A 6,892-nucleotide genomic window follows, 5' to 3' on the forward strand; every position below is an offset into this window, starting at 1 on the left:
TATATTTGGGTCTTTTTTTAATCCACTCTGAGATTGTTTTTTCATTGGTATATTTAGATAATTCACATATATCTGCCGTTTTAAAATATTTATTCATTGTACTTTTTCATTCTTCTCTTTTCCTGCCTTGTGTAAATTTTTTTTTTTTTTTTTTGCGGTACGTGGGCCTCTCACTGTTGTGGCCTCTCCCATTGCAGAGCACGGGCTCCGGACACGCAGGCTCAGCAGCCATGGTTCACAGGCCCAGCCGCTACGCGGCATGTGGCATCTTCCTGGACCAGGGCATGAACCAGTGTCCCCTGCATCGGCAGGCGGACTCTCAACCACTGCGCCACCAGGGAAGCCCTGCCTTGTGTAATTTTAACTGTGCATTTTATGTGATTGCATTTTCTTTCCTCTTGATATACCAGTTATCATTTTTAAAAGCTTTAGTGGTTGCCCCAGAGTACACTATACACTTAAAGGTAATTCAGGTACTTTCAAATAATACTCTATATGCTGGAAGTTTGAACAGCATATTCCTAGATAGTTTTATTTATATATGGCTTGGTGTCCGATGGCTTCCTGGATCTGTGGTGGGAGTCTGTCTCTAATTTTGAAAAACTCAGCCATTATTATTTAAAATATTTCATTTGTTTTTGCCTTCTCCTTCTGGTACCCTCATTATACATATGTTGCTTCCTTTGTAATTGTCCACACATCCCTTGGGTGTTCTGTTTTTTTTTCCTTTTATTCCTCTTGCATTTCAATTTGCTGTTTCCATCTTGAAGTTCATTGATTGTTCCTCTGCTGTGTCCAGGCTACTTGGGAGCCCGTCAAAGGTATTTTCATTTCTGCTGTAGTGTTCTTTTTTTTTTTTATAAATTTACTTTTTATTTATTTATTTTTGGCTGCATTGGGTCTTTGTTGCCGCGCATGGGCTTTCTCTAGTTGCGGTGAGCAGGGGCTACTCCTTGTTGCAGTGTGTGGGCTTCTCATCGCGGTGGCTTCTCTTGTTGCAGAGCACGGGCTCTAGGCATGTGGGCTTCAGTAGTTGTGGCTCGTGGACTCTAGAGTGCAGACTCAGTAGCTGTGGCACACTGGCTTAGTTGCTCTGCGGCATGTAGGATCTTCCTGGACCAGGGATTGAGCCTGTGTCCCTTGCTTTGGCAGGCGGATTCCCAACCACTGAGCCACCAGGGAAATCCCTGCTGTAGTGTTTTTAACTACTAACTTTTCCTTTAGGATCTTTCCTAGAGGTTTTTTAATATATATATTTTTATTTTTATTTATTTATTTATTTATTTTTGGCTGCGTCGGGTCTCAGTTGCGGCACGTGGGATCTTTCATTTCAGCGCATGGGCTCTTTGTTGTGGTGTGCGGGCTTCTCTCTAGTTGTGGCATGTGGGTTTTCTCTTCTCTAGTTGTGGAGCATAGGCTCCAGGGCGCATGGGCTCTGTAGTTGTGGCGCGGGGGTTCCATAACGCGTGGGCGCTCTAATTTTCGGCATGTGGGCTCTAGTTGAGGTGCATGAGCTCAGTAGTTGTGGCACACAGGCTTAGTTGCCCTGCGGCATGTGGGATCTTAGTTCCCTGACCAAGGATCGAACCCTCGTCCTCTGGTTGGAAGGAGGATTCTTTACCACTGGACCACCAGGGAAGTCCCTTTCCTACAGTTTTAATCTCTGTTCTCCTAATGTCCATTTGTATTTGCGTGTCATCCTTTTTTTTGCAATAGAGCCTTTAGCCTATTAATCATATTTTAAAATTCCAGTCTGATAATTACAAAATCTGTCAAATTTAAGTCTGGTTCTCTTGCTTGCTTTGTCTCTACATACTGTATTTTTTCTTGTCTTGTAATACATTGTAATTTTTGGCTGAAAGCCAGACATAATTTATTGGGACTTCAGTGAGAGGGTTATGTTTATCTTGCTAGGACTTATGCTAGCATGTTCACTGCACTGTTCACTGTTTGCTATACCTGTAGGTGTCTAAATCAATTTCCTCTAATATGCTTGTTTTTCTGTTCTTGATTGTCTTTGAGTTTCCCTAGAATTTCCTCCTCAGAGTCTAAATCTTGCAGTTCTTTCAGCTGTAATCCTCTTTTATGCAAGAATCCTGTTAATGAGTTAATAGGTGTGGGGGGAGGGGAAGCAGTCTATGATTACATATCAGTCTTTTACTTGACCTGTGCCCCTGGGATGTATCCTTCTCAAGTGCTTCTCAGCTTTTTGTTTCCTGTAGGTGTGAGAAACAGGGAGGCTTGGAGTTGAGTGTTTTCCTTCCCCTACATGAGTTAGATTAACTCAGAGTAATTTCTCTTAAGAACAGGCACAGAACAGTATGCTCTGGATATATTAAAAATGGCTCCTTTTCCCCCTCCCTGCTGGAAACACGAGGGGATTTTTCTCTGACCGTCATCAGGAGAACTTGGTGGGGCTCCTTGAGGTAAAACTCATGAACGTCTGGCACTTCCCCTAAGAATAGGCTCACGGGAGTTTCTAAATCTCAAGCTAGTCCATACTCAAGCTCCAGCAGTTTGATTATATTTACCTACCAGTTTCTGGCTCTAGCAGCTTCTTCTCTTGGCAAGCTGTGTTTCTCTGTATTCACCTCTTCTGGGGCAATTGTTTTCCCAGTGACCTTGTTGCAGCAAGGGGGACCCCTTCTAGGGCCTGAGAGCGGGCTCTTGTCTAGCACTCGGAAATGAATTGTCCGAGGAGACGCACATGCTGAGAAAGCAAGAGACTTTATTGGGAAGGGGCACCTGGGTGAAGCGCAGGAGGGTAAGGGAACCCAGGTGAACTGCTCTGCCATGTGGCTCGCAGTCTCGGGTTTTATGGCGATAGGATTATTTTCCGGGTTGTCTCTGGCCAAACATTCTGACTCAGGGCCCTTCCTGGTGACGTGTGCATCGCTTAGCCCAGATGGATTCCAGTGAGGCGGATTCTGGGAGGTTGGTAGGACATAATGGACTGGAGTCTCCTCTCTCCTTTTGACCTTTCCCTAATTCTTCTGGTTGGTGGTAGCTTGTTAGCTCCATGTTCCTTACCAGGATCTCCTGTCATAAAATAACTCATGCAAATGGTTACTGTGGTGCCTGGCTAGGGTGGGCAGTTTTAATCACTGTCTCCCCTAACAACCTCAGTTGTCTGATAGATCCAAGAAGTGTAGCTGTTCACTTTATTTGTTAGATTTTCTTCATTGTTGTGAAGCTGGGACTGACAGTTTCAAGGCTCTTCACATGTTGGAGTGGAAACATGAACATATCGTCTCCACGGTTTTTGATAATGCTGCTAGGCTTGAATTATCCCTGCTCTGATGCACTTCCTCAAGGCAAAACTGAGGAGCTGTTCCAACTGCCTCTCCTTCCCAGGTAAAATCTCTGCATCGCTGCTCTGGAACTGGGTTCAGGCAGTATCCTGCTTCTCCTGGAATGACATGCATGCTCTGCAAACATGCTGGATAGGGGCTGTAATGGCTAGTCTTCTTGGATTGCCCTTCCCTGTGTGGAGACTCCACCCCGTGAGCGACTGTGAGGTTTATCAGGACTTAAATAATTTTGACTTACTGTACCTGGAGTAGAGCTTCCATCCCATGTGTACCGTCTGGGTGGGGATATTCACTGCCGTGTCTGCAAGAAAGAGCTTCTGCAGCCCCGGGCGGGCAGAAATGAGAAATTCCATGTCCTGCCCCTCCTGAGGTAAAAATGCAAAATTCTGAAATGGGGGAATGGAACCCATTTGCTGGTTTGAATCTGCTCAGATTAGCATGCCCACAGCAAAGATCTGTGGGGTGGGAGAAGGGGAAAGTAATGCATTCATATTTCAGACTCTGGCTGTTCTTAGTAAAATTTAGATTTTCTCAAAATTGTGTTTTTCCCTTTACAATATGCACTACAGACAATATCCAGAAACTTTTAATAATATTTTAAAGACAATTTTCTCCAGTTAACTCGGCTTTTTTGCTGTTGTCGTTGGGTTTTTCTGTTTTTTATGTGAGTAGATGATCCACCACACCTCAGTGCTTAGCCTCAGAAAACCCTCTGGCTGCTTTAAAATTTTTCTTCTCATGTTTAGGTTTTGAAGTTTTTCTGTTGTGTACCTACATATTTTCTTCACATTTATGTTGCTTTGATTTTGAGATTCTTGGATACAAAAAGTAATTTTGTCACCAAATTTTGGAAATTTTCAGTAATTATTTCTTCAGATATTTTACCATTTTTCTCTATATCTTAACCACACACATTCGATCGCTAGTATTTTCTCACAGGTCATTGATACAGTGTTCACTTGTTTCTCAGCCTATTTGTCTTTCTGATCTTTAGTTTAGATAATTTCTATGGATCAAGAATGTGCCCCCATAACAAAAAGCAATTGCCTGGTTGTGCATGACTGAAAATACTGGCGTGACATATTTTGTTCATTATTACTTGTCTTTGACTGAATTAGTACCAGTTGCGTACTAAGTACTCTGTCACTAGCAGCCCAGAAGTCTAAAGACATTGCATTTTTTTTTTTTTTTTTTTGCGGTACGCAGGCCTCTCACTGTTGTGGCCTCTCCCGTTGCGGAGCAACAGGCTCCGGATGCGCAGGCTCAGCGGCCATGGCTCATGGGCCCAGCTGCTCCACGGCATGTGGGATCTTCCCAGACCGGGGCACGAACCCGTATCCCCTGCATCGGCAGGCAGACTCTCAACCACTGCTCCACCAGGGAAGCCCAAGACATTGCATATTTTAAAAGATCATTGTGGCTGTTTTGCAGAAAATGTATTAAAGATGCTAACATTAGAGGCAAGTGGACCATTTGGAGGTGGCTGGAATAAACTCAGGAGAGAAACTGTGATGCCCACAGGTTTGATGTGTATTCTCAGGTTAATCCAGCTAATAGGCCTTAACTCTGTATCTTCTGGGGCAGATGTTTGTCTGCCCCCAAAGAATAAGCAGGGATTGGGTCCTGGACAGCCAATGAACTGAATCTGTTAAAACTTCCTATTTTATCTTCCATGTAAATTTGATGATAGTAACACCACCACCACCTAACACTTGTAAAACACTTGCAATGGCACATTGCCACTCCTTTTATATAGATTAACGTCTTCACACTTCATAATAGCCCCATGAGGCTGTCAATATATTACACACATTTTTCAGATGAACATACAATGATTTAAGTGAGGTTAAGTGTCCTACCCAATATCCCATAGGAGACCTGAGACTTGAGCCCATGGAGTCTGGAAACAAGTCCATGCCCTCAAAGGTGTGTCGTGTACCAACACTGGATAAGTCAGAGCATGCTATTTGGGACTCCATCATACAAATTACAAAGGCAGACAATATATGGATTATAGAATTAAGATTTGTACAGTCAGTTCTAGATAGGTATTTCACTGAAACACATTGGAAGTACAAAAAAAACACCCCACGAAGTTTCCCTTTAGAAAGTTTTGGGTAACCTAGATGACTCTCCATTTGACCCTGCTTCTCCCCTTCTGCACCCTAATTCCTGCTCTTATACTTTAAATTTGCAAAGAAAGGGCTTCCCTGGTGGTGCAGTGGTTGAGAGTCCACCTGCCGATGCAGGGGACACGGGTTTGTGCCCCGGTCCAGGAAGATCCCACATGCCATGGAGCGGCTGGGCCCATGAGCCGTGGCCACTGAGGTTGTGCGTCTGGAGCCTGTGCTCCGCAACAAGAGAGGCCACAGCAGTGAGAGGCCTGCATACCACAAAAAAAAAAAAAATTTTGCCAAGAAAGAGTGAACTCACAGAACCATAGACACACCCCCACCCCCAGACCCTAATAAAGACAGAACCCCAGGTCCGTGCTCCATGCCTATATATCTAACTCACTGTGTGGCCCTCAGGTATGCCCTGTACACTCCAGGACCTGTTGTTCTTCAGAGCTCTCCAACGATTTCTTGCTCAGGTGCATTCTATGATTAGGATAACCACAGGCTGGCCCAGCCACAACATTGGCTCTGGTAGGAGGTGTCTGTGGTTTCTCACCACCAGTAGTACATCCTAGGTGAGTGCCTCAGGGATTCCTACTCAATAACCTCACTATTAATAGAATGAGACCAGTACATCCTGCTGGCTACGCCAGCAGGATTGCATGATTGTACTTGCAGTTAACCAAGGGGAGTTCCCTTTATCAGTGACTGGCTAACGCAGCTGGGTAACACCCTTTGAGAAGGCAGCAACCACTTACTGGAGGTCCATGACACTGCTTTGTGTTTTTGCATATTCTTCTGCCATGTGTTGTCAGCAGTACCCATCCCCAAGTGTCACAACTGCCGTAATAATTGAACAGTTTTCCCAGAGCTGCATGGTCAAGGCCATATGATCTAATAAAATGATTAGACCACTAATTATAAAGGTCTTAATTAACTGTTAATATAATCAACTATCTTCCACACCTCACGCCAAGGAGCGCTAAGGAGGGGGGATTGAATCATAAGGCTATTATCACTGCCCAAGGTGGAGCTCTGGTCAAAGGCACAAGGAAAGGGTATTCCCATAGGTAAGGTGGAGGGAAGCTTACCCCTGAAACCACTGAGGCAGTAGCATGCCAGGACTATTGTGTCCTAACCTAGATGAGGGAAATATCCTTGCAACAGAAACTCATGGCACCAAGAAAGGGGAAATTCAACCAAGACTTGCTTTCTCTAAGTGGCTGCCTCACTTGCTGCTGTAACTCTTTGTCCCCCAACCTAACGGGATACTGTGGGTGTTGGGATGTGATTTCTTTTGTGTCATGATTCATCTTGTGTGAAATCATAGGACTTACGTATATTAATTAATTTTAAATGGAGTCATAGTGGCAAATGTGAACCTACATATTGGTTGTTTTGAAATGTTCGGTATATGACTGTGGATGTCTTAGTGTGATGAATTAAGAGTGTTACTTTAAGCAT

Source organism: Tursiops truncatus, chromosome 6, assembly GCF_011762595.2.
Source record: "Tursiops truncatus isolate mTurTru1 chromosome 6, mTurTru1.mat.Y, whole genome shotgun sequence".
Lineage (NCBI taxonomy): Eukaryota > Metazoa > Chordata > Mammalia > Artiodactyla > Delphinidae > Tursiops > Tursiops truncatus.